Source organism: Cyprinodon variegatus, unplaced genomic scaffold (genome assembly GCF_000732505.1).
Source record: "Cyprinodon variegatus isolate N-32 unplaced genomic scaffold, C_variegatus-1.0 Scaffold303, whole genome shotgun sequence".
Lineage (NCBI taxonomy): Eukaryota > Metazoa > Chordata > Actinopteri > Cyprinodontiformes > Cyprinodontidae > Cyprinodon > Cyprinodon variegatus.
Genome location: NW_015150756.1, coordinates 497,131 through 515,226, shown reverse-complemented (window position 1 = coordinate 515,226; position 18,096 = coordinate 497,131). Strand labels below are relative to the sequence as shown.

The window sequence follows — 18,096 nt, the reverse complement described above, 5'->3', positions numbered from 1 at the left end:
ATCCCAGCTCTATGGAGCAGCATCAGACTCATATTCTGACTAGAATTGAGTAGGACTACGTCAGGCTATGCGACACCTGGTTTTGAAGTCTAAATCAGCCTTTAACACCACCCTGCTCCCCGGCAGCCCACTGCTCCCCAAGGCGATGGCTTAAATGCAGAGTTAAATTTATCCAATGTGAGATCGATAAAGTTCAATAATTATAACTCTGTAATAATTGACTTTGGGTAATGTCAGACCTGTAATACTTTGTTAAGCTAACATAAAATTTCTGCTTCTGTTTTTCTTTTCAAAGAAAAAGCTCTTCCTATTTGAACGAAACTTAACCTGCAAATAGATTCAGATCTGTTAATGCGTTAAATGAGCCGTAAATAAAAGGGTCTGGATTCATGGTTTTGCATGCTTCTGATGAAAGTATGTTTATTTCACTAATCAGAGATTTGACCATGTTGGGGGGAGGGGGGCTTGTGATGTTCTGCTCTAGTCGAATCAGAATGCTTCTTAAAGCATGACTGGCTGTCAGAGAGCTGAGCGTTCAGGAAGCTGTTGCAACACGATGCAACATTCATGTAGGAAATATAAGGAACCTGGAGCTCACCTAAGGCCTTAGTGTGCTTATCCTTGTTATAATATGTGAACATCTCCACACACGTGCAAACATGGTTTTATCTTCGCCTTCTCTTCATGAGTTTATATTGAATATTTATTTAGTCTGAGCAGCTCGGGTGTGCTCGGCTTCTCCCGGTCTCCCGGTGGTTCTGTGCTATGTCTACGTCTGATACTCATCCGCACGAATAAAGTATATTTGAATTTAAAAGAGACTCTGACAGACAGAAGGGAAATGTTTCACTGTGTTTTCCCTGCAGGCTGCTCTTACATTTAACAGCGTTCAACCCACAACATTCATATGACATAAATTATTCATTTCAAACACAAACTGTTTGAGTGTGTGTGTGTTCTTTAGACTTCATCAATGTGTGTGGACTCATCCTGAGAGAACAGCTCATTTCTGCCTCCGACTGTTTGCATTCAGATTTCTGAAAAATCATTTTTCAGTAGCAGTAGATTTAAAAAAAAAAAAGAAAGACAAAAAAAAACAGTGAAAGTGAGGCATGTATAAATCAGCACAGAAAAAAAAAAGATTTGTTGAAGGTGTGAAGCCCACGGCAGGATCAGGATCGATAGATTTAATTTTTTCAACTGCAGTTTTATTTTCAGTCTGAGGATCAAGCTGAGGGTGGATGGGTGTGGTAAAGCTCACCTCATCCTGACATACTGAATGCACCTTTCAAGCTGCTGAGTGCTCTAATTATGGTGTCTGGTTCATGCAAATGGAGAGGAGGGTGGAGCAGCGATTAGAATCTGAAATCCAAACAGGGAGGGAGATCTTTAGAGCACTTTAAGCATAGGAAAGGAAAAGCTGACATGAACTGCAGCAGAGGATGGCCCACAAGAAACTGGGTTATTGCAGAAAACTACCGAACCAGATATTTTCTTCTTTGTGATGCTCAGGTAAAAAAAAAGGTTAAAAAAAAGAAATGGTTTGAGGGCATGTCTATGAGGATTCTGAGTCATCAGGGCAGGGCAACCACAAAACGGGCTTAAACTGGAGGCTGTTCTTAGATATTCTGGAAACGTTTTTTTTTAAAGTGATGATATTTAACTTGTTTTCTGATTTTTAAGTTCATCTTCTCAATATTGTTTGAATTCCCATGCATGATTAGGGGTGGAGTATTGTGGGTCTTATTATCGTAACCTTCTTCTACTAGTTTGCTAGAACATTTTAGGAACCCGTCTTCAGCCATAGAGCGCCTCCCTACAGTATGTCCGGTCTATTCAGAGGTTTATTATCTCATTCTTTACATTAGAGGGCAAAGATTTATTTTTGTCTTCTTCATTTTTGATGTCTTGCTTGCTGTTATCTGATTTAGAGAGACCCATCACAGTTAAGACAGGAAAATTCAGAATCAGAATCAGAATCGGGTTTATTGCCATTGTTAGTGAAGAGGTTCACAACTAGGACATTTTTGTGGTACAGTCGTGCAACATGAAACATTTATGAAATAAATAATTATTTAGTTAAGAAAATTATTTAGTCTTGAAATGAGTGAGGTAGAGTATCAAACAGGGTTGCCATTTCATAAAGTGGATGAATAAACACTATTGTCTTATAAAGTCTGTTTTCCATTTGAAAGAATGCTCTGGGCTAGTGTTAGCCTAGCATTAGCTTAGTATCAGAACATCTGTTTTGCAGAGCTGCCAAGTTTGAAACATTCACAGCGAGGTAAATGTCCTCTAGAGCAACTACCAGCCTTGGCCTGGTCCAGGACAAGATGGCCGCATATCAGCCCCCAGCTGTAACTTTCATATTTTGTGCCCCGACCAATTGCACCAAAGAAAATTTCAAATTGTTAAATAGTAGTTTTAATTACATGAATATCAGAATGAATATCAGAATTAATGTATTAAATCATTAATCGATGTAAATTGGGGAAGCCAACAGAATTTCAATCAAATATTTGAATCAGTCATGCTTAAAAATGTACATTTTAACAAACTGAGACCTCTTCAATGTTTGGGCTTCTCAAAAACAAATCTTACTGGATCTAAAAATCTGACTATAAAGAAAGTAAAAAAATAAACATAACATTTTATCCCTCCTACTAGCGTTGGACAGAATATGGGATTTTGGTAATTCCACAAAAGGAAAAGCTTAAATAGGAAAAGAGGCTGTGTTTTCTTATTGTGTAAAAATCTTACCAGTCTAAGGTTTGGTTGTATGGCTTGGGTTGCATCTCCATTATTTAACACAGTTGTAATAAATTGTTGAAACCCTGCAGTGCTGCAAGCATGGCTGGATTACTAATAACATGGTGGGCAAATGTCCAGCATGTCCGAAGGTCCTCAAGTGATGGAAATGGCTGAAATATTCAGAAAAGCCCTGAGGTTATTTTTTTTAATGAAAAGTTGATCAATGACTAGAATTATTTTTTGGAAGAAATTTCATGAAACCAAAGTCAACAAATAAAATAAAACTTGAAACTAGTGAGACCAAAACAAATATTTCAACTGGTGGAATTCACCAAAAAAGGCTGAAGGTCAAACAAAATCCCCAAATGAATGCAGGGGTCAGACTGCAGAGAAAAACGGATAAATCACCTGTGGCACATTGTTTTAGTGTTGGTAACAAATAGGATGAGATGTAGTGATCTGAAGCAGATTAAGCAGTTTTTATGGAAGGTATCAGAGGTTTCATATACAAAAAACATTTTACAGAATCAGGCCATTCGCTGATGATACTCTGAAATGCAGTCGAGGCACTTTTTGACATCTTGTCCTGGGAGGGCTTGCATATTTCAAATGCTACATGTATTTATTGATGCAACAACTGTAAACACAGGGCACTGCTCTCTATTGCCTGGTGACATGCTCTAAATCTGTAGTTTAACCTACAAGAAAATGAGAAATAACTTACTGGAACCACTGAATTGTAGTAATGGGATTGTTGTTTATCCATGGTAATAATGTGAAAAGTTAATGAGTTTCTCACCAATAAGCTTAACCAGATCACCTCACAGCTGTTGGTTAGTAAATATGAGAGTAACATAATTTCAACACTGATTGAATAAAACACATTATCTTACAGTAGAAGAGAACTCAAGCTTTGATGCTTCTTTATTCTAATATGAAGAGAGGTGAAACCTCCAATATTCACATAACAAAATTAATAATAGTAATCATGAAAATAATAATAATTAAAATAATATCAATAAAAAACAAATAATAATAATTAAGCATATTATTGTTTTTGGTATTATTATTAATATTATTGTTGTTATTATTACTATTGCTATTGTTATGTTTATTAATATGATGATAATTTTCATACTGATGATTATCATTATTTCCTAAACAGCTCTGGTAAAGTTCAACTGGACTCGGTTCTTATTTCTATGTTAGCCCAACTCAACTTTTCCTCACCAACAGACCTCAGTCAGTCCGGGTCGGAAAGAACACCTCTGATGTCATCAGACTAAGCGCAGGCTCCCCTCAGGGCTGCGTCCTGAGCCCCCTGCTGTTCACCCTGATGACACATGACTGCATCCCCTGGTTCACCACCAATCACATCATAAGGTTCGTAAGGCCTCATCAGTGACGACAACGACCTGGACTACAGAGAGGAGGTGGAGCAGCTGGTGGACTGGTGCAAAGATAACAGCCTGATCCTGAACGTGGAGAAGATGAAGGAGATCATCTTGGACTTCAGGAAAAACTGTCCTAACCATGCTACACTGGTCATCAACAGCTCAGCTGTAGAGGTGGTCAACAGCACCAAATTCCTGGGGGTGCACATCACAGACATCCTCACCTGGAATTTGAACACCACCTCACTGATCAAAAGGGCACATAAGTGCATCTTCTTCTTGCGGAGGATGAGGATAGCCCACCTTTCCCCCTCCCATCAACAACACCTTCTACAGAAGCACCATAGAGAGCGTTGTGACCAGCTGTCTCACTGTGTGGTAAGATCATTGAGGCTCCAATTGCCTCCATTAAAGACATTTCATCCCAGCGCAGCATGTTCTGAGCCCGTAACATCATCAATGACTCCTCACACCCCCTCCATTGATTTTTCTCCCTGCTTCAGGTCCAGCAGATTCCATAGCAGTTTCTTCCCCACTGCCATTAGACTGCTGAATGTTGTGTAAAATTGGTTATTTTGTTGTATTTTATTATATTTATTATATTTTATCAGTATAAAAAAACCTGAAATGTTAGAACTGTAAATTTACAGTCATATGTTTATATTACTGTTTTTATATATTTGTCTACTATTTTTCAAGGCTGCATTAAAAAAAATGTCTAGAGAGCTGTTCTTAAAGAAACTTCTTTTTGTTTTACACTTGTGTATGAAAAATGACAAATAAATCTATCTAAGTCTAACACTGTGTCTGTTGTAGGTGTGGTCAGCAGTTACATACTGTAGATACAGATAGCTTCCTGCTAGTTGGAAACAAGGTATTAGTAGTCATATATATTGATGCATTAGGGACTGTGGCAATCTGCTGAAAACTGTTGAAAAGTTTTTATTTTATTTCCACCTTCATTACAATCAATATCTTAACGACACAACAATAGGCCCAGAGGCAACATTATCTGGTTGGGCCCCATATGAAGTACAACACGTGATAAAGGTAGGCACAATTATGCAATTCTCAGCAGTGCATGATCATATGATCACACATCACATACGGAAAAATAGTGACTGCGCACCTTGAATGGAACCATTGGTAACAACACACCACCACATGTTACAGACATCCCAGTGCTCATCGAACCCCCCCGGCCGTAGAAAACTGACCCGAAACGTGCCCCATACATACACACTTCATCATCACTAGACATGGATATACTTCACAGCCCCCTCATCACCCACGCCCTCTCCATTCATCTCCTGGTCGCAATCTTTACTCATTGTAACAGCAACGTCCACCTCTCCCTCAGTGATTCTTTAATAGAACCAGCAGCTGTTCTCTGCTTTTTTTTTTTCTTCTGGAAGCCGCTTAAGTACCGCTTTTGGGGATCCATCGTCACTAACACATTATACGTAACGGTTATGATTTTATTCTATGCTCTGGGTTACCCATAATTCCATGTCGTAGTGTGAAAAATAAAATACTTAAATACATTGTTTATTATAGGATCTTTATTGCGGTTTGAAACATATTATATGAGTGTCTAATGAACTATACAGTTATTAACAAAGTAGTTTTAAGCATCACTGTCTGCTTTGCCATTGGTGTCACAGTTTAAGAGGAATTTTACGCACCATTACATCTGCAAAAAGACCTCCTAGTCTACAATTGCGTTGGGGGCCAAACAGGTGTCAGTGATTGGGCCCCTAAGAGGTTGTGGGCCCATAAGCAACTGCTGTCCTTGCTTACCGATAGTTACGCCATAGATTACAATGTAGATGCATCAAAAGGTTTGTGCTGAAAAGGATGAACAGCTTGTGTTTAAACACCTCCTTTGTCCTTGAAGCCCCTCGGGTCGATGCTAACCTGATCTCATAAATTGTATGTAAATCAATTTTTCTTCTCTTGGTCTGAACAGTGAACATTTCAAAGAAACTCTTTTTATTGTGTTTGTACTCCAGCAGAATGTTAAAATCAATTAAAACACAATGTCTTGGATCTCCGTTTTGAAAAAAGGACAAGATCTCATTTTTTCCCCTCTTTATTTTCAATTGTTTCATTGTAATTACATGCTCAACAGAAAGGTTTCACTTAAGTTTATGCAATCTGGGTTTATAATCATACTTGTTTAGTCTGCATCTGTTGGTTTTCTTGTTAGCTTTATCCACTGACCGTCTAACTGAGGTGGGCAGAGTCTGAATTTTATCTTTTTTTTTTTTTTTTGTAATTTCTTTGGAAAGTTTTAAATGTTTTCTGATTGAAAAGAGACGTACTTCACATAGAAATTACCTTTATCTCTGCAAACATTGAACAGCTTCAACAACGGCTGCCCTAAGGCTGTTGCTGATATCTTTCCATACCAGATGAGCAGGGCAGCAAATTGCCCAAACCTGCTGTTCTGGAGTGATCATTAGTTGATCAAGATGTGTATAAGAACCTGGCTGCAATGTTTCCTCCTCAATAAGTTGGAAGGGATGATTATAGTTTCATAACTATTGATAATAAATCTTTAGGATCAAAGAAACGTCAACTTTCTTACCTGTTTCTTTATGCACCTTTTGACCTATCTACATGGTCATAGAAATGATCAGCAATCTCTATGTCCTTCCTAAACTGGGATATTTGCTTCTTTAAACATTGAGCAGTTTGAGCCATTATGTGTAGTCCCACTGACCCTGTAAGTCTTCGCTCTCCAGCAGAAATGATTAAAAAGGGGACGCCTACACAGAAAACCCCAAGTAAATGATCAGTCATCGCATTAATTCAGCACATAAAAATATTCCAGCTCCAGCCTGTGTGGGAGAAGTCTGACGGAACAAAAATCACTTCTCCAGGCGTCGTCATTAAAACTTTTACAGAGAAAGATGGTGGTGATTCCGATCAGAAACTTTTACTTTTCAAACTTACTGATTAATCATTCATGTCTGTTTTTTTTATTTTTTTTTTTTGTGGTGTTTTTGGCGATGCAGCTGTTTGCTCAGCAAAACACCTCCATGATTAATGCTTTTTGATGGCAGTGGGGTTTTAATTAAAAGTGTGCGTTAAAAATATCCACATTATGTCTGAGCCCATCGTTTTCACTCGTGTAAAGCAAACTGAGAACAACAACGCTTGAAATGTTTTGTCATTTGAGATATTTATTTAAATAGGCTCTATTTGAAGATTAACTTTTTTTTAAAACCTTAAGAAACAATTTAAGATGCAGGTTACTGAAGAGTTGTACAAGTTTATGATGATGCTTAGACTTAGACTCATCGATATTTATCCCTTGGGATTACTCCTTTAGGGAAATTCTGGTTCCAGTAGTTTATATAGAGTACAAAGAGTTAAAGCAAGATGCCATTAAAGATAAAAATACAACAGACTATGTAAGAAGAATATATATAGTACAAAAAAGCAAAACATTTTTATGTCCTGGAATAGGTTTCCTTTAGATATAGAAATATCTGCACTATAGAGAGCTAGGGAAAGACTACACAGTAGTTGACTTGGATTATTGCACATGTACTGCAGAGATGTACTGACCTTATAAATAAGTAAAACATTACACAGGCTACACAGTAGCCGGCATGTGTGATTGCACAGTGAGAGAGAAGAATATTGCACGAGTAACAATAGGTCATGTTTTGCATAAGATGTCTAAGGAAGGGGGTGCTGAACCTTGTCGCTCTTCCCACCACCTCCTCCTTGTCCCAAGTGAGGAGTTGTACTGCTTAATGGCTTGCAGAACAAAGCAGTTCAGCAGTCTGTTGGTCCTCCATTTGGGGAGGAGCAATCTCCCACTGTTTAGGCTCCTCTGAGTGGTGAAGACAGTGTGCAGAGGGTGGCTGGCATTGTCCATAATGTCCAGCAGTTTAAGTGTCTCTACCACTGTCCCCAGAGACTCCAGCTTCTTGACAATCACAAAGCCTGCTCGCCTCACCAGTTTGTCCAGTCTGGAGGTGTCCTTCTTGGAGGTGCTTCTCCCCCAGCACAGCACGGTGTAGAAGAGGACGCTGGCTACCACAGACTGATAGAACTTTACCAAAATGGTAGAGATGACCAAAAGAATGTGTCTAAAATATGCAAGATCACAATAACACAAGTGACCACATTGTTTTTTTTAGAGTGGGCGGTTTAAGAAAATAAAGACTATGCTTCTGTCAGCTCTCCAGATGGAGATGATTGCTTCTCCTCCGTCTGTCACCTTCTCTCTGTTCAGCTTCATCTGCCTGAAAGTTGGTGATATTCACAGAAGACAAATGACTGGTTTGAAACAACAAAGGCAGGTTTTTATTAATATCCATCTCTGCTGCAGTTGTCACATTTGCCTGGTTTCCAAGGAAACTGACTTATTTTCCTCCTCAGATGTGTCTTGATGCTTTGTCGCTGTCAGATGTTGAGCAGATTTATGCTTCATGCTGTGAGGATAAAGCGACTGTACATACGCCAAACAAACGGCAATGTTTCACAGATGTGCTGCTTGCAGAAAAGGCTTTAAAGGTAAAACCTTTTCATTCGTTGACAGCACAGCGGATCTAAAAGCTGATCGGTTCATTTGCTGGGTTTTAGCATTATAAGAATCTAAAAAGAAGAAGTATGTTGGATGTATCAGTCAAGTTCACAGAAAGCATCTTTCCAAGTTTTATAAACTACAGACGGAATGTTGTTTCATTATTGTTGGAAGCAATGGACACATTTGGTAAATGGAAGTTTGATGAATGCAACACAGAAATAAAACTTTTTCAACCTTTTTGATCAAAATGTTGTGAGTAGCTTTTCTGCTTTCTCAAAACTTATTTTACTACTTTCTTTCCAATTTTTTCAAATTTGTATATATAAACTCTATATATATATATATATATATTTTTTTTTTTTTTTCAGAAAGCCCGACCCCCAATTAACACCTTAGTCCCAAACATGACCCCTGATCTAAAAACAGTAATTTCTCTCTTTGGCTCCAGGCAAACAATGAGTTATTTTTCCAGAAAATGGCTCCGAAATTTTCCCTATTAAAAACAAGAACACACACACCCTGCTGCTCTGTTAGCCCCTGTGGCTCAATCAGTCATAAACAGCCACTTTAATAGATGTTATGAGCAGTTGGCTTTGCAGTCTGCTACATACTAATTTTTTCATTTTATCGTGATCAGATTTTAAAATCTGGGACACATCAGGGGTTACCTTTTGGAAGGGACATGTGGTCCAAAATGGGGATTGTCCCGATAAAACAGGGACGTCTGCTCACCCTATTGGCATTAGAGATAAAGGGAAGTAAAGTAGATGTATCCTAAATGTTTATTCACTTGAACCATCATTTTATATGATCTAGGGCTCGTCTAGGAAAAGGCTATGGGGAAATGAATTGTAGTAAAAGCTAATCACAGTGAGACCACAGAGCGACTGTCATTACCTTGTCCAGTTTTCAGCTGTCATTCATGATTACTTTTGTGTCTGCTTTGAGATGCAATAACGGGTAACCAGGAAAACACAAACTGGAGTTTTAGATGTATACAGTAAGTGTTGAGTCAATCTAGTGGAACAGATTCTTTGGAGAAGAAAGAGAAACATTGTAAGTGGAAGTCATATTTTTGTGAATGTTGGATCTGACTAGACTGCTTTTAAATGTAGAGGCAGTACTTGAGTTGAAGGGGGGATGGCATCCGCCTTATTAAAGAAATTTTTATAATCATCCCATTCCTTCTTAAATGACCATACCATCCCCTGTGACATTTTATTACTGAATGTGTAAATTTCTACTATATATTAACAGCAATTACAAAAATATTGTCCTTTCAACATTTGCCGGGCTGTGGGTTTATGAGCATTCTGAGCAAAATAAATAAAATCAGAGAAGTGTCCTACCATGACTATGAAGCTGATCCCAGTGGGAAGTGAGTCCCTAACCATGTAGGGACAGTGATGGCCATGCCAGTCCAGGGACTGACTGCAGTTCTACTGCAAGATACCCTGGTCAAGGTCGACTACCAGCATATGATGTGTAACAACCATAACATGCATATTGCTTTAGGTTTATAGATTAAATTAATCAGGCTATGTATGCTTCCAAAAAAAAACAAAAAAAACTCCACCATCCCCTTTGGAAGAAATTTCCTTCCCTCCTTTTTTTTTTTTTTTTTTTATAATAATGAAACTACTGTGTGGAGGGAACCCGTTCCCTCTGCAGTTATTATTCCAAAACTCAGAAGTAAAGAGAATATGATCTGTAAAACACTGTCAGAAAATAATGCATTTTAAAAGTTAATCTGGAAAATATTTTTTTTAAATAAATGAATAATTCTAAAAAAAAAAAAAAAAAAGATCAGTGAAAACAGCAAAGCTATCAAAACCTTTTGTTTGAATTAAGAATTCCATAAATTTAAATTTCTAAAAGGCATTTTTTTTTTTTACTCATTTCCATTTTACAATACATGTTCCTTATTTGTAACATTAATGGAGCAAAAACTTTCAGCACAAAGTCGTTCTGCCAGTTTATCTGACCATTTGCCTTGGGGGAGTACATGGCTTCAAATGAAAATGATGGTTTATTCACACAAATGCAGATTTGAAGTATCATCTGTAGAATTTTAATTGGGAAGGCTGATTAAATATCCCAAAACCAGTTTGCGTGTTTACTTTTGACCATTTGGGATCAATATGCTGTTGAAATGGTCTATACCAGAGGTCACGGATTACTGGATCCGGACCCACCTGCTGGCTAATTCTGACCCAACCTGGTTTAAACCATTTATAAATTATTGCATGTTATCCAACAGCAGTGTCTAACTTTACTTGTGCCACTTCTCCTGTTAATACGGTAAAGCCTTCCATAGCATCCGGGACCAGGCTACAGGTGATCCAACTGATCCAATGAGCTGCTGTCAGTCTGGGTTGCTGCTGCTGCTACTTTTAGACACAGCAGGCAAACCTGTGGCAAGCCGGGCGATGGGAAAGAAGGAGAAGACGATGAGAAAAAGAGAGCAGAGAAAGTGTGGACTGCTGGAAGAACTGTGGTGAACTGGTGAAAGAAAAGTGAAATGGTGCTCAAAGATGACCCTGAACATTTAGAGGATGTTTGGCTCAGCCTGCTGCTGTGAAGCAGGATTCTCCATCATGAACAGAATCAAAAATAAATATGGATCCAGGCTCAAAATGAGCTCCTTGATATGTGCTTTAGAATGGCTTAGTCTCCATTCAAACCAGGTTTAAAGCCTCGCAGGGCAGCATAAAGCCCACTGCTCTCATTAAAGCATAAAAAAAATAAAAAAACAAACAGTCAGTTAATGTGTTTTATAAAATATGTGAATCAGGAAATTGTCTATCAAACAGAACGATTGTTGTTCTCTACTTCAAAAAACACTTTAGATTTAGATTTTTTATTTCTCTGGACCTTTACTGGTTGATTATTTTCTTTATTCGGAGCCAGCATATTTTTAATTGGTTTCCCCTGGTCTAGACCAACTAGCTGTTGATTTGAGGTAAGGATCTTATGTGCCCTGTCCCATAGTGTAGAGTTAAATATGTATTAAAAAGCTGGTAATTGTCCTTTTTTTTTTTTTTGCATCTTCTTCATTGTACATTGTCCTGTTCTTCAGAGTGGGCAGCTGCAATGTGTAGTAGGATAAATAATATTATTCCTTAAAAGACATAACAAAGTTTGATGTAATTATATCTTTATATGTTGTTCTGCTCTGAACTGCAAAGGTCACAATTAATGTTTGTCAAAAAAGCAGAGAGAGTATTGCTTTTATTTAAACGGTGGTGTAACTTCTCTGGAAAGAGAGTATTCTCTTTATGTATCTATATGTTATCTACTGTATATGTTATATGTTGTTGCCATGGTTGCTGTCCACTTATAACTTAATATATAACTATTTCTGTTTTTGTTTCCCAGAAAAATGAGGGCAATACCAAAAGCAGAGATAGATTAGAGCCCTTTAGAGAGGTTCAACTTTTTTTTTCCTTTATTTATGTGATCTATCTTGTAAATATTTATTAAACTTTCTTGCATTTTTAGTCATATTCTTGTTTTACCTAATCTGCTCTGATCATTCTGCCATTCCTTTGTTGTTTTGCATTAAGTTGTTAGCCTTGGGGGGTCTGAGTTCTGCATTAAAAATGGTTAATCCTCCAAGCCATCAGGAGGGAACAGAAACATAATAAAACATCCAGGAGTTGATACAAAAGATGCTGTCAGGGAGAACAAATAAAGGGGAATGATTTGGAAGCTGTGCTTCACACAGTTTGTATGCTACAGTAGATGAAGTGGATCCAGAGGCTCAGCTTTGATATAATATCTCAGCACTTCCACATAGAAAAATATAAGGTTTTACATGATCAACAAGGATGAAAAAAAAGAAATAAAAAATGATGAATACTTCTGGTTCCAAAGGGGAATAGTTCATAACCTTGTCTGCAGGTAAATCACCACATTGAGTCTGCAGTGCTGCATGTAAATCAATTCTGCTGGTTGTATTTTCTTTGATGATGGAATTTCAGTGCAACACTTTTAATGTGTTTTAAATAAAATTACACCTCAAAGCTCAGTTGTTGTCGACGGGGCTGAAGGGGATAATAATGCAGTCAGATAGCTGAACTAATAATTACTGACATCACTTTTCCCTGAGATGAGGCTGTTTGGACATCTTACTGAGATGAGCTAAGAATATTAGATTAAAGTCCCACAAAAAACAAGATCATTAACTCTTCACTATGATCCATTTTCATTCCCCTCATACTCCTGTTCCCTCTTTCTGGCCAATACAACACAGCCCCCCTTAATACTGCCTTTATTTCTCCCCCCTCATCTTCCTCATTCTCATTTGGATCCATATCTATCAAAGCCATCCCTGCCATCCACAGTCACTGACTTTGCTTGCTCAAGAATCAGTGACTTAAAGACTACAATCAGCTGGGATTTCTTAGAAAACTTTTAACCAATCTGTAAGATTTCCTATAATTAAATTGTCTTTTCATGACTTGGTGCTATTAAAATAATAATACTGAATTAAATTACTCTTATTACTTATTTTTTTATGTCTTGTCGTCATCACCCGACATTAGGAACCCCCCCATCTCGGGGGTAACCAGTTAAAAATCAGCGAGGTCCGAATAAAGAAAATCACAAACCAGTTAAGGTCCAGAGACATTTCTAATTTGAATCTGTTACTTGAAAGAGAATTTAACACTGAAATAAAATGAGGTGTTTATGCATCCATGTTATACATAAAATTTTTAAATAAAAAAATATAAAAAAAAAATAACATTTTTTAAAACTCCAAAGAGTTTTTTTGAAGTAGAGAACAACAATCTTTCAGTTCGCTATATAGACGATTTCCTGATTCAAATTTTTGATAAAACACCTGAACTGACCGTTGTTATTTAATTTAAATTTTTTTATGGCTTAATGAGAGCAGTGGGCTCTGTGCTGCCCAGCAAGGCTATAAACCTACAGTAGACGAATGCCGACAAAGTCATTGTTTCGCCAAACAGCGTGTGGGGTGTTCAGTGGGATCGGCAGGAGCAGTTCCACGTACGGGCTGGTAGGAGATAGATTTTGCACTAGATTCTCTGTTAAATGGAGAGCCAATGGAGGATTTCAAGACTGGATTGATATGATTCTATTTGTGCATCCTCGTCAGGAACGGAACAGTGCAGTTCTGAATATGAAGACGCTTTTGCCAAGGATCCCGACAATGAAGGCATTACTGTTGTCAACCCTATTGGAAATAAAGGGATTGATCAACTTCTCAGCATCCAGAGGGCTGGAGTTTATTGATGTTTCTGAGGTGGAGGAAGGAGACCTAGCAGAGGTGGTATATGTGGGTGTCAAATGCGAGGTCTCACTCTGAAGTTTGTGACAAATTTAGAAGGGGTAAAGTAATGATCAAAATGGGTAAACTGCTGAAGGAGAGTGATTGGGTTTGGTGTGGTGTCCCAATCAGGATGGCTTGTCCTGAAGGAAAGAAAGTTGTCAGATATCCATGTTCTTATCTCCTCTAGGAAAACTTCAAGTATAGACTATAAAGCTGGGGGGAGTGTAAAATCAATTTTTATGTACAAGTGTATATTGTCTGCATGATAATGGAAACTTTGTGTTTATAGATTGTAAGACAAAGGGGCAGTGCTGTAAGTAGATGATAAAAAGGATCGGGCCAAGTATGGTCCCTTGTGGTACTCGAATGCCGCATAGAGTATGCGTAAGGGGATTGTGGAGTTGGGTTGCAATGACTTTCTCTAAAACTTTCAACAGAAACGGCAGGTCTAAGATGGGCCAAGATTTTGGTGTCATACCTCAGCATTACTCCTCTTCATCTTACCGAATGTTGCCAATTTATTTTGCTGAACTGAAAGTAAACAAACAACTTACAGAATGTGTTTTCTGAAGAGATGTTGGCTGCACTTTTAATTTCAGTATGCAGCACTTTGCCCCTCTCATTCCTATTTTTATCCCACTGTAAAAAAAAAAATTATCCCATGTATCCCTCTGCATAACCCTTTTTTTCCCACTTATCCCTTCCTATTATCCACCTTTATCTCACGGTCAAGTGGCAAATTATTATTTGGTTGGAAAGTAAACTCTACCCAATTAGGTACCCATGGTGTATGGGGTCTTTAAAGATGTTGGCTATACCTTTAACCCTATACTTGCATGAGTCCTGAATGTTGGGAAGATCAGCCTTGATGATCCTCTCTGCAGTGCGGTGTTAACGATAGCTGCAGTCATTACCTGTCCTGTTTTGAGGCGATGAGTCAAAACACATTTAGATGGCTGAACATAGGAAAGACCAAATAATGGCAGAGCAGAAGATGACCAGCATTTCCTTTGGAATGTTTTAAAAACTTGTGTTGGTCTGTGCCGTCCTATAAACTCTGTCTTTATGAGGAATCTCATATCCTCAGGAAAGTTTGTCTATATGAAACAGAACTGATCAAAAGGACATCCATACCAGTACATCCGCCACTCCACTTCCCTTTCCCGTTAGAATCTAATTGGACCTATTTATTCAGGTCGTAATCCATTCAGGTCAACTCAGTTCAACTGGGTTTGAATAATGTTTCATTAGTATTGATCTTTTAATAACAAGGTTTACCTACAGTCTACAATGATGTGATTTCTGGAGATGCCATCACAGCAGCGTAGACTTCTGCTCTGTTTATGGCATTATTGGCATAAAGCAGGCGTGTTGCATAGGGTGTTGCAGAAGACAGAAGAAGCACCCTGGATATGAAAAGGAAAGCGAGAGAAACTGTTTGCTATTAAATGGAAGGCTCTAAAAACAAGCTAAATGTAAATATATATATATATATATATAGAGTTTATATATACAAATTTGAAAAAATTGGAAAGAAAGTAGTAAAATAAGTTTTGAGAAAGCAGAAAAGCTACTCACAACATTTTGATCAAAAAGGTTGAAAAAGTTTTATTTCTGTGTTGCATTCATCAAACTTCCATTTACCAAATGTGTCCATTGCTTCCAACAATAATGAAACAACATTCCGTCTGTAGTTTATAAAACTTGGAAAGATGCTTTCTGTGAACTTGACTGATACATCCAACATACTTCTTCTTTTTAGATTCTTATAATGCTAAAACCCAGCAAATGAACAGATCAGCTTTTGGATCTGTTGTGCTGTCAACGAATGAAAAGGTTTTACCTTTAAAGCCTTTTCTGCAAGCAGCACATCTGTGAAACATTGCCGTTTGTTTGGCGTATGTACAGTCGCTTTATCCTCACAGCATGAAGCATAAATCTGCTCAACATCTGACAGCGACAAAGCATCAAGACACATCTGAGGAGGAAAATAAGTCAGTTTCCTTGGAAACCAGGCAAATGTGACAACTGCAGCAGAGATGGATATTAATAAAAACCTGCCTTTGTTGTTTCAAACCAGTCATTTGTCTTCTGTGAATATCACCAACTTTCAGGCAGATGAAGCTGAACAGAGAGAAGGTGACAGACGGAGGAGAAGCAATCATCTCCATCTGGAGAGCTGACAGAAGCATAGTCTTTATTTTCTTAAACCGCCCACTCTAAAAAAAACAATGTGGTCACTTGTGTTATTGTGATCTTGCATATTTTAGACACATTCTTTTGGTCATCTCTACCATTTTGGTAAAGTTCTATCAGTCTGTGGTAGCCAGCGTCCTCTTCTACACCGTGCTGTGCTGGGGGAGAAGNTTTACCATTTTTGGGAGTGCTGAATAGGCCCTCCAACCGTCCCGTATTTAGTCAACCGTATTTAGAAATAGAAGTACCTTTTCTGTTTTTAGTGGAAAAGGAAGGCTCTTTGTCCCATATTACTGTGAGAATAAAAAAAAAAGTCAGTAAAAAGCTAATGGAAAATGAAGAAAAAGGGCACGATAGGTACAATAATTACGGTAAACTTTTTTCCGGGCCCTGTCCTGTGTTGTGACCACTGAGCTGACAACATATATGTAACGATCCAGATTACCCTCATCCCATTGGTCGAGAGAAGTGGTGCTCACTGAGAAGATAGCGGAACAACAGAGCATTATGGCAGACGAATGGAGTAATGTAAATGCTGACACTGCTTTTGGGGGTGGCGCACCTTTGACAAATATATTTACAAGTTTGCTGTTGCACCAAAAAAGTACACCATTGATTTATTGTTTTATATTAATTGTTACAGTTTGAAGTTAAGAAGGACAGACTTATGTTTGAGATACTTATTATATTCAGCAAAGTTTGTTGTTTTGTATTAAAGTGAATTGCTGGATAACAATTTGTTACCCACGTGTCCATGTCATTCAGAAATATGCATGTTCTTCAATGCAGATTGGAATCAAATAGTTATAAAAAAAATTATTTCACACATAAAGGAGGGCTAAAAAAATCACCACGCCAGGAGGAGTACAGGCCATCGGGTCAGCTGGTATGCACATGAGGTGTCCCTTTTTTTTTTTTTTTCAGGAAGTTGGAAAACCTTGTGCTGAAGCACACTAAAATGGACAAAGCCCCTGCACACAGAGCACAGCTAGCATTGCCTACATTTATGGACCATTGTATCTCCTTTTCTTAATTGGACATAGAACCCATCACAGTATAACCCCATAGAATATCGAGCAGGGTATTGGGGAGAGGAAGATTAGATACTCCAGACCAGAATATGCAGAAGATTTAAAATTCACTATCAGAGCAACCCAGGCTCTTGTCACACCTAGGCAAAACGACAGACTGATCAACTCCTTCCTGTACTCCAAAACTGCAGCAATCCTGACCAAAGGATCAGTAAGTATTGAGAACTGTAAATGTTCATAAATTTCATGGTCATATGGATCCTTTCCTTGATTTGGTCTCCTTAAATTTTGACTTTGGGGATTTCATTAGTTGTCAGTTATAATCATGGAAATTTCAACAGAGAAACCCTTGAAATATCTGTCTGTGTGTAATGACTGGATGTTATGTCCAAGTTTCTATATCAGGTTGAATATTAAAGAAGTTAAAGACCACTTCTCTTTCCTTCTTGGCTGCCTATCCAATGCATAGCTTGAAGAAGAAGAACCACTAAACCTATTAAAAACTCCACTGCCAACCATTGACTCCATAAACTTGAAAAGCTCCGATAATTTCAAGGTTGAATTGGTAGCACTCTAGGCTATGGATGCAAGGATACAAGTTTTTCCAAGTCAGATTTGTCAAAGTTTTTCAACATCAACATGAGAGATTAACTTGTGGAAAATTTCACAAATCAAGCTAAACCCTCGATAGAGATCATTGACATCGAGAAACCTTTGAGGGATAAGAAATTTTAAGGGTTCTATGGTGTAATGGTTAGCTCTCTGGACTTTGAATCCAGTGATCTGAGTTCAACTCTCAGTAGAACCTAGTTGATGTCTTTAATTGTTGAGTGCTTCATACATTTGTTTCCTGTACCAAGACTCAGTAGAACCTAGTTG

General features: G+C 38.0%; 1 protein-coding gene and 1 non-coding gene across 3 annotated transcripts in view; both read left to right on the top strand.

Annotated features, from left to right (window-relative positions):
* LOC107090620 (histone H2A-like) overlaps nt 1-18,096 on the top strand; it is a 665,777-nt gene that overhangs the window by 152,759 nt on the left and 494,922 nt on the right. The window lies entirely within an intron of this gene.
* trnaq-uug lies at nt 17,954-18,025 on the top strand. The gene has a single exon. It is a non-coding gene; the product is annotated as a tRNA-Gln (tRNA).